Here is a 9,986-nt window from a genome sequence, read left to right on the forward strand (position 1 = left end):
GCGATATTTTAAAATACGATCAATCGGTTTTTCGTTAAAGAATTTTCACATATCTCGATTCACCAAAATCGACGCAGACGGTTCGCAAATCTTGCTTTTTAGTTTATATATATATATATACACAGATATTTCCAAAATACTCGAATATCTCAAATGATTTCTCGCGAATCGAATCACACACGTCTGCGTGCTGGGCTCGAGTGAGCTTAGGAACTTTCAAACGTGGCGCGGCGGAACCGCGTGATCGCGGTATGCAGGTACGACGAGGAACACCTTAGGTGCATCACGAGGTGGAGATGCACCGGACTCAGTGCACACACACGCTGACATGTGCGCTCGTACTTACACACACACACACACACACACACACTCTACGTCGCGGCGAGAGAGCAGCTCAGCTCTCTGTCAGTCACGGTGAGATAGCAGTGTCAGTGGACCCACTCCCTGTCTCTCTCTCTCTCTCTTTTCTCTCTTCGCCGATGCACTCACGTACACACGCGTGTGCATTCGCGGCGCATCGCCTACGCTTCGCGCATAATACCACGCGTGTACCGACGTAAGGCGGACACTCGTCGCGAGTATTGTCTGTCGCGCCGTCTCGCGAAACGTCCAGTGTCGGGACGGCCTTCTCATGGGCCCTGAGGATCAATTTACGAAGTTACGACAAGTAAACGAGGACACGGAGGAAGTGAACGAGAGTGGGATGAATGTTTTATTTTTCGTCGCAACTGGTCGTTATATTTTCCGTTCATTTGTAAAATTCATATTTCCTCGTGTTATGAAAGTGCGAAGATTCGTTCGTGGGACTCCACGAAAAAGGGACCACGGTCGACGAGCGCCAACCTGCCGACCTGGCGACCTGGCGAGTCCGACATTGCGGCCGTCGACGTATAGACGTACGCGGCGGTGTGGGTGGGGGAATAATAGGCGCGCTTAGCTGTGTATGTATGTAAGTGTGCGTCCGCGTGTTCACGATAGACCGGCTTAGGCAGCGAGAGAAAGAAGGAGGAGGATAGGGGCTTGGTAGGGAGAGCGACAGGGAAGCAGCGGTAGGATAAAGAAATGATTAAAGGCCGTTTCACACTCCGCATTCGAGCGCTCGAGATTACGACGCGAGGGCAAAGTCGACGATAAATGCGCTCGGTCAAGAATCAACTACGCCTAGAACATTCAAACTCGCTCACTCGATCGAACTAATTAATCGTTCGCCGTCTCCTTTGCCGCAACTCTCTTTATCTCGTATTGACAACGCTAAGTCACCCAGAATACTCTCTACATTTCTTAGAATCGGTCTTTGCTCAAAACAATTGAAAAGTGGCGCTGTTTACTCGAAGCGTAAAAATACCGCCATTCGAAATCGCAAAAGTAAAGTTTATTTCACTCAACGTTAAAGTGGATTCTGACTCCGCACGAGCGAATGTTTCAATCGATTGGAGCGGATATGTTCCTGTGAGACGTTGGATTGCGTCAGATTCACTTTTCAATTGAACTCGAATGAAAAGTCACTCGAATTCGAACGACTCGCCGCTTCGATCTGTTTTAACGTTTAATCGTTTAAATGGGTTTTGCTTTTCTTTTTTATTGAATTTGCAAAATGTTTTCACAAGTTATACATGTAAGATGATTTTTCTATCTTGCTGAAATTTCCATAAAAAACAAAGAAGCAATGAGACCTAACCATTTCCTTTCTTTCGTGCAAACGGATAAACGAATAAATGGATAGATGTAAATTTGTCAATAGCACGTGGCGATATTACTTAAATTATACGCATCTGTAAACATACGTGTGGCAAATAAACGTTTAAACGCGTGACGTGTCAGACTGTCCGCCGACGCGACCACGCGACAAGGCCTTTACGCAGTCTCGAGAACGCGAGCTCCGTAGTGTGCGTGACGGTCGCAGGTGGTAGTAGCGTACGTGCCGGAGGTAGTGGTAAGTGGCCGACCGCGCGCGGGTGTGCGTGCCGGAGCAAGAAAGTAAGTGGGGAGCAGCAACAGCAGCAGCAGCCTGGGCACGCACACGGGCAACGCGATCGGCACGGCAAAGTGGTGGAAGAGAGGCACGACGGAGCGGCGAGGTGGTACGTTATAGTAGTGCCGAGAGAAGCGGCGCTCGGTCGGAGCACGGCACAGCTACGCGAGTCTATCGCGAGTCCCCGAGAGAAGCGAGTAGTGAGTGATCCCCGTCGTGGACGTCGTCGCGGTGATCTTTCCGCTCGTGCGAGCGAGCGAGCGTTCAGTGGGGAAGACGCGACGTCCTCTCGTCCTTCTCGCGGGTTGCGCAACCGGTGCCGCTCCTTGCGCCTTGCTCCCCTTCAGGATGGGTTAAATTCGTGCTTCGCGAGTGTCCGGTAATACCAGTGACGTGACGTGGGGGCGACGTGACGGTTTCTCGAGGAATATCGGGAACGGCGAGGTGCCGGCGATCTCTCGTCCTCCTTCGTCCTCTCCGGCAAAGAGCGAGAGACGGGCTCGCGGCGTATTGCAACCGTCGTCGTCGGACTCGTCGGCATTCTGCAGTCGTCTGCTGACCGCGCGTTCAGGGCGAATGAACTGTGCACGGCGATGATAGTCCTCCACGGAGCGGCGATGCGCGAGTAATGAGGGAGCTACGTGACCGACCGAGCACGACCGGTGGAGATAGAAAAAGAGAGAGAGATATATACCTAACCTCGACCTCGAAGTGTCGAGAGTGCTGTATAGCGTGCGGTAAAATATCGTCGTCGTCATCGTCGTTGTTGTGATCACGTCACGCGTAGACGAGTGTCCGGCACGAGACGTGACGCGGGGAGAAGTCTGACGATGAGGAGAGTCTAGTATTATTCAGTAAGGCTGCAACACTGGAAACGGAGTACCTTGTAATTTACCAAATAGCCGAACGCCATTAGCCGGCGTTCGATAACACTTACGAAGATCGCGAGGCGATTTTCGATTACCTTAACGAACTCACACCGACGACGCTTGAAGCCCCCGGAAGAGAATCAGGGATCTATCCAGCGGATAAGAGTCGTCCCGATCGATTCGGGAGCATCGAGAGCGGATTCGAGCGCGCAACAAGTTGAAGGGAGAAGCACGTGGTGAACGCAGCGCCTGAATCAATTAGAGTGTCCGTCCTTACGTAAGACCTGGTGACGCGCGCAGCAGCGATAACTCTTGGTCGTCGTCGTAGTCGCTGATAAGGAAAGCGCGAGGGTCCACGGGCAGACAATAGGTCGAGAGAGTGGTCAGTCGGCGATAGCGATTCGCGACGCGAGCGTATATCTCTCTTGGAAGTCGCTGGGGATATCTCTCCTCGATCGGGCACATCGACATCGAGAGCAACGTCTCCCGCATTCGCGACGAGATTCTATTCCGATTGCCCGATCGTCGTGCGACGTTACTTAAAGTGCCGGTGATAAGCGCCTAATCGCTTTGGGTGCGCGAGGTGTGCCGGTCGTCCGGGCTCTTCCTCAGGGCCGACGAGACGATATCATCGGGCTCCTCCCCATCGCGGTGCGCAAGCCTTTGAATGACCTTCGTATTCTGCGGCTTCGTCTTCGACTCGTCCGACGACGAGAAGACGAAACAAATGCCGGTCGCCTCGGAGGACTGGGTGCCCCACCCGGCCAAGATTACCAGTTCCATCACCACCGTCAAGGGTGCCACCATACAGAGTACAACGACGGCCTGGATGTCGCCCTACAGTAGGACGGCGCCGCCGGATCGCGGGGGATCCAACAATAACAACAATAATAATAACAATGGCGTGGTTATATTGGACGGATGCAGGCCGCCGGCGGCCACCACCGCCAGGAGGTTCTTCAGGTGGTTCAGCAGGCTGGGCCAACCGCCGATGGGCAAGTCAGGTAAAGAGAAAGATGAGACACCGAATGATGATCCGACGGACACCCGGCGCTCTAGCCAAAGTCGCAGTGTAAAGCCCGTACACACCGGATGAAGGGTCCGTGTTTATTAGCGCGGATTCAACGCCGACGATAAACGCGCGACCGTTCGATTCTCAAGCCGAGTGTAGGTGACGTGACCTTCGCGTGCGCGAGCAAACTTGAGACTCGGAATCACGCCATCAACGCCCGCTCGTTCATGACGTAAAGCGACACTCCCTCTCTTTCTTTCTTCTTAATAAATGATCAATGGTAATCAATTTTCTCTCAATTCTGTCAATTCACAAGTCGATTTGGTTCGTTCTTAGAAGGCTTGCCTTCTGTCCCCCCTCCCTCTCTCTCTCTCTCTAATTAGGAAAAATGTTCGCCTCTTCGCGGAAAACTCGCTGATTCACGACGCAGGAGGAAGTTCGAGAGGGCATAGCATTTACAAACGGCATTTTTCCAAGTGTCCCCCCTCCCCCGTTTCTCCGCCTGATTACATATTGTACGATAGAAAGACGCGAGATCACGGGCTGCCGCAATTAGCAAGCCGTGCGTTCCCCCGTCCCGGGAGCGAGACGGTTGAAAGCCGCTAAATGTGTCGTACCGTAATCGACCGTGGCGTATGTGGGATCGCGCTGGTAGGATTTGCGCGCGACGAACCGGTAGAGCAACTCGCGATTGTTTCGAATCGCGTAGATCTCGCTCTCTCACCCTCTCTTCCGCCCGCCCGTCCCCCCTGCCCGCTCCTTCGTCCACGTGTTACTGTTAGTCATCGCAGGTGCATCGTACGTGCGGTAGTTGCCGTTAATAAAAAGAACGTGTTCGCGAGGCGAATACGCGCGCGTATAGTAGTAATGGGTAATTGAGGAGAAGCGCAAGCGTGCAACACATGCGCACGTATGTAACACACACACACACACACACGTACACAAGTGCGCTCGCACTTGCGAATATATACGTACGCGCGGTGCAGCGTTAACGGTTCTTTTGCTACACGGATTTCTGGTTTTCATAATATGTATACACGGTCGCGTTGTTGCTTCGTATTCCATATGGCGTCGAACAAAGAAACCGGCCGTGGATCTAAAACTGAGTGACAAATGAGCACTTGGATCGAACAGGTTTCACGTGGCGCGACGCGTAGCAGACGTTTGAACCTTGTTATCCCGCCGGTTGTCCAACGGATCGACCCGAAGTGCGCGCGCATACGAGTCTCTCTTTCGTTTCTTTTTGTTTTCGATATACGACAGGCGCGTGACGCGTGTTACATTATAATAATCTCTCCCGCGCGGCGGTCGGGTACGTCGCGACGTATCCCCGCGTAATTTCTCTCACGTGAACGAAAACGTGAAACTCGGCATTTTCTCTCCCCACGTCATGACGCTCGTTACGTCCAACCTCGAGTCCGCGTGCTCCTCCTTGAGGGATCCTTGTATTATCGGCTTAAAAACACATTAATGTCCAGCTTATTATCGCATCTTTCTTTTTCTCTCGGACCCGCCCACGCGGGCGTGTTTGCGTCCTCTGGTTGATTCGGGCTTTTGGAAATCTCACCGGCAACTCTCGCGAAATTTATATCGAATGTCTAACGGCGCATTAACGAGAGTTTCGCGTTTCATATAGCTCTCGGGAATAATAATTGATATCGTATATCTAACGCGCGTCGCGCGCGCGCGCTATTCACAAGTTCCGCTGGGCGTAAAAGAAATCGCCTAATTAAATTTTATCGACAAAGCGTAAAATGAGGACTACCGCCGCCGTCGACGGCGGCGCGGAGGCATTAAAATTCGCACAAAGCCGCTGTTTCCTCGAGCGGAACTGAGTACACGTATAACAACACACGTGCTACATTCGAGACCCGGCATTGATTTTACCGCGCGCTTCGCTGAGCACCTTCGAGAATTAGGGTCGAGCCTATACCCATGCCCGAATAATCGTCGATATTTAGAAAACAAGCACCGCTTCATCTCTGCAATTTGCCACTCTGGCGGTTTCGGAAAATATACTCCCCCCCCCTTCTCTCTCTCTCTCTTTCTCCTTTTCTGCAACGTAAAACAAAATCACGCTTGTTGAACGAGTCTCAGGCGGAGCGAAGTCGAAGCACGTACGCGTCTCGTTTTCATGTCTTTCAATGCTGCTCGAATGATCAGCAATGTAAAAATCGTGAGACGAAAATACATCCCCCGTCGGTCTGTAACGTGTGAATTTATTGGCAGGCTCTGCCGCAGACAAAGATAGAATATGTCTATTTTCTGCCCCTTAATGTTTGCATCACAAGCCGTAGCGCCGCATAGTTTTTACAGACGCAATGCTCTTCGTTTGTAACCACCGTTTCGAAATCTCGCCGATTCGGTTACGCAATGCGGAAGGAAATCGGCTGATAAAAATCACCGGACGGCAATTCTCACTGGTGATACGCGACCACTATAACAAAGGTATCAGTCGAAACAACCCGATTCGCGTGAAACGAATTCAATCTCAGCGTTGAATCAATTGCTTTCATTCTTTCGGCAAAATTTTGATATTTTATTAAGTTCTTATTTGTGTAAAACAAGCGCAAAATTTAATTCAATGAACCACATATAAAGCTCACCCAACTTATTATTATCGGTGATCTGATTTATTTAATCTTTCAGCTAGTGGTAAAATTACTCGCATTATGCAGTTAAATTAACTTTAAGCAGTTGAAAGAACACTTACATTGTATATAAAACTACGTTTTAATTCAACTAACCTTTCATTATTCATTAAATTTTATAGTTCAAATTCCTACGTCAAATAAGAAACATTTTATATTTGCATTAAAATTTGTGTGTTAAATTTTTAACATACTCGAATGTTAATTTATCGCGTTTGTGATGTCTCAGTATTTTAAGTCATACAAATGTGAAAATAATACATTTTATACTTCCACGATCAACGTATTCATTTCGTGTTAATTTTTTATATGATATTTGTGTTATTTTTCAACATATTCATCTTGTGTTTTAAATTAACACACAAATTTGTGTGAACCATTTACGACATGTAAAATATGTTAAATTTAACATATTTTAAATATGTTAAATTTAACATATTTTAAATATGTTAAATTTAACAGAATTTTTTACTACGTAACTTGTCGGTTTGACCCGACTTTTACTCGCCCGCAGTTTGTGCCACAAAATTCGCGTGACCCTGAAACTTTACGCTCGATCTCTTCTTCCAGTGTGACAATTTAAAGTTCAAGTGACAATTTAAAATTCAAAATAACCCATACCCGGCCATAGCTCGTCCCGGGTAATTTCGAGGGTGTTGTGCGGCGAGCGCGAGTCGCGCCGACGTAGTTATTGCTTAAACGGTAAAAGTTTTGCCGATGAATTTGCGCCTCGGTTCATAACACCTGAAACACCTTCGCGAGGCGGCGGGAAACCGTTCCAGACCGATCTTCCGTTCCGGCCTGCTCACATTTCGTGGCTCGCAAGTGGGTCGCGCACGTGACGAAACACAAATCGCGCGATTGCGAGCAGGGCTCGATAAAGTCTCTCGGCCCACACGTACGCGTCGAGAGAGCGCGCGCGCGTTACAACCGCGGGCCGGGCGATTTCTCGAGTGTCGCAACGACGACGACGGCAGCGGCAACAGCAGGGTCGGTAAACTCTATGGCGTTTATCAAAACACGACGGGAATATCTGTGTATTCGCCGGCTGACTGACGCAACATCGTTTCGACCGTTTCGTTAAGCAAACCGTGCGTTCCTTGACCGCGTCGAAGCGCGGCGAATCCCAGCGCGAATCAAGCCGGCAACAAATCACGTATCGGCTCTCCGTGCCCGTTTCGCGGGCGCGCACGTAATTAATTCCGCGTCTCTCACCCTCGCTCTCGACCCACCCGCGGATCCGCGTGCTTCGCGTGTGCACGTTAACGAGCCGTGCGTCGCAATATTCCCGAGATTGGTATTCTCTCGCGCGGCGCGGCGCAATAACTGGGCCGGAAAGAGGATGAACCGTAAAGTCGATAAATAAACATTAGACCCGACGGTAAAACCAGGCCGCGCCACCGGCAACGGTGTGGCACAAGCATTCGCAATAATCGTCGCCGCGGCGTCGCGTCGAGTCACTTACGGCTTGCATCCACGATGCTGGATCTCCGAGTTATTGGCGAGACATAAAAAAGTTACTAGAAATTACTGCAACACTGTTAACATTTGTAATCATTTCCACACACGCACGAAAGTTCTACATTCAAATAATTAATCGCTCCAATACTCATTGGCAAATGTTTACTTATATCAAGTAAATGTTACTTGATCCAGGTGAAATATTTTCCAAGTAAATTGTCCAGGTAAAATATACTTACTTCGTCCAAATAAAAAATCTCGAAGGAGTACTGAGGTAATTATTTACTTGAACTTTTTTTTTTATGTGGTATCTGTGACATCCTGCCAATAAACTCGGGCCGAGTCCTAGCATCGTGGACACAAGTCCTTAGTAGCGTTATCGCAGCGACTGGTCGTGGCAAGTCTAAATCTTCTTTTATGGGCGGGTCGAGACGTCCGAACGGGATTGTGTTCTGCTGGATGGAATTGTAGGATCTTCACGCTAGCTAGACGCCCGCGCGACGACGGAGATCGCTATGCGTTAAAAGTAGGCTGCGGGGCCGGCCGTGCCGTACGGAACGTCTCGTTGGCTCCGGGGCAAAGAAGTGTACAGGGCGGACCACCACCTGGTGCCACTTGTGCTGACATGTACTTCGTAAGCTGGGAGGAAAAAGAGTGATTAATCTCACCGAAATTATATCGTTTCCGGCGTCCTCTATATTTCTTGCATGTTCCAATAAAAAGTAGCGATATGCGTAAGTGGCTATTGTAGACACTGTAACAGCATTTGCTGCAAAAATTGCTCCCCTGATTGTAATTACTTCTGACTGTATTAATAATGGACTCTTATTTACTGTTTTTACATTTTATCGAATTTCGACACAGTCATATTCTATTTCTTTGTATTTTTTTTTAGTGATTATTTTTCATTGTGCGGTTATAGTTACAAATGGCAAATATTTTCCTTTCATTCTTTCCTGTGATCATTTTGACGTTTCTTCGATGAAGAAAATCACGTAATTATTTCTGAGATGTATCACATTTGGAGCAATTTCGGAATATTATTTTTGTTATTGCTATATGAAGCTGTGTTGGTACATAGAAACTCTTCAGGCTGTTGCGCGCGCTCCAAATTATCGAAGGAAGCCTCTCGATATTATCGTTCCGTGACTCGATAATTTTCGCAAGCGCGACTTTAAGTTGATCGCGTATGCGCCTAACATTTACCGAGAATTACGTTACACAACACGTGTCTTTTAATTCCCAATGTCGGCCGCAGCCTATTCGCCGACGACAATGCCGGAAAAGCGCGGATCTGCGGATATACGGCGGTAGTTAGATCGGACGGAAACGCGTTTGCGGAGTAATTAAAGCGCGTTCCGCGCTACCGCAGGTTGACCGCTCATTGTCACCTGTCGACTGCCATTCGCACCTGTCAACCGGCCGCTTGCCTGACCCCTCGACGCTGAAATGGGTCATTGAATTACGTCTTGGAATTATTCATCGCGTCCCTGCGAATATATTGTACTTGTAATCCGAATTGTTGCGGAAAAAAAGCGGTTAACCTCGAGATGCGAATTGTCTTGTTCGCGTCGTCGCACTAGTGACTTCGGAAACTCCAGTCGAAATTTTAACTCTACGTTCAACTTTTAGTCCTACGACACGGTAGGAGTTAAAAGACAGCAAAGTAGGTTCAATATATATATATTTTAATTCTAATAATATAACTTTTATACCGTTGACCTTAATGGTGCATTCAATTTCCGTTTCCGCCGTTTCCGCATCAAAATAGGTTGTTCAAGGTAGCATTAAAATTGGACGTGTTCAGTTAAAAATTCAAGAGAGAAGTTAATAAGTGATGATATCGTGAAAGTGGATTTTTATTAGTTTATAAACCGTCCAAGTAGACGCAAACTATCCTTAAGAGCGTCAAAGCAACATCGATCAATTTCGACTTGGGAATATACTTGGAAATTGAATACTACGCAATCAATAATCGAAAGGCATACATATATATATATATATATATATATATATATATA

The sequence above is a fragment of the Dinoponera quadriceps genome, unplaced genomic scaffold (genome assembly GCF_001313825.1).
Source record: "Dinoponera quadriceps isolate SergipeBrazil2010 unplaced genomic scaffold, ASM131382v1 scaffold453, whole genome shotgun sequence".
NCBI classification, from domain to species: Eukaryota; Metazoa; Arthropoda; class Insecta; order Hymenoptera; family Formicidae; genus Dinoponera; species Dinoponera quadriceps.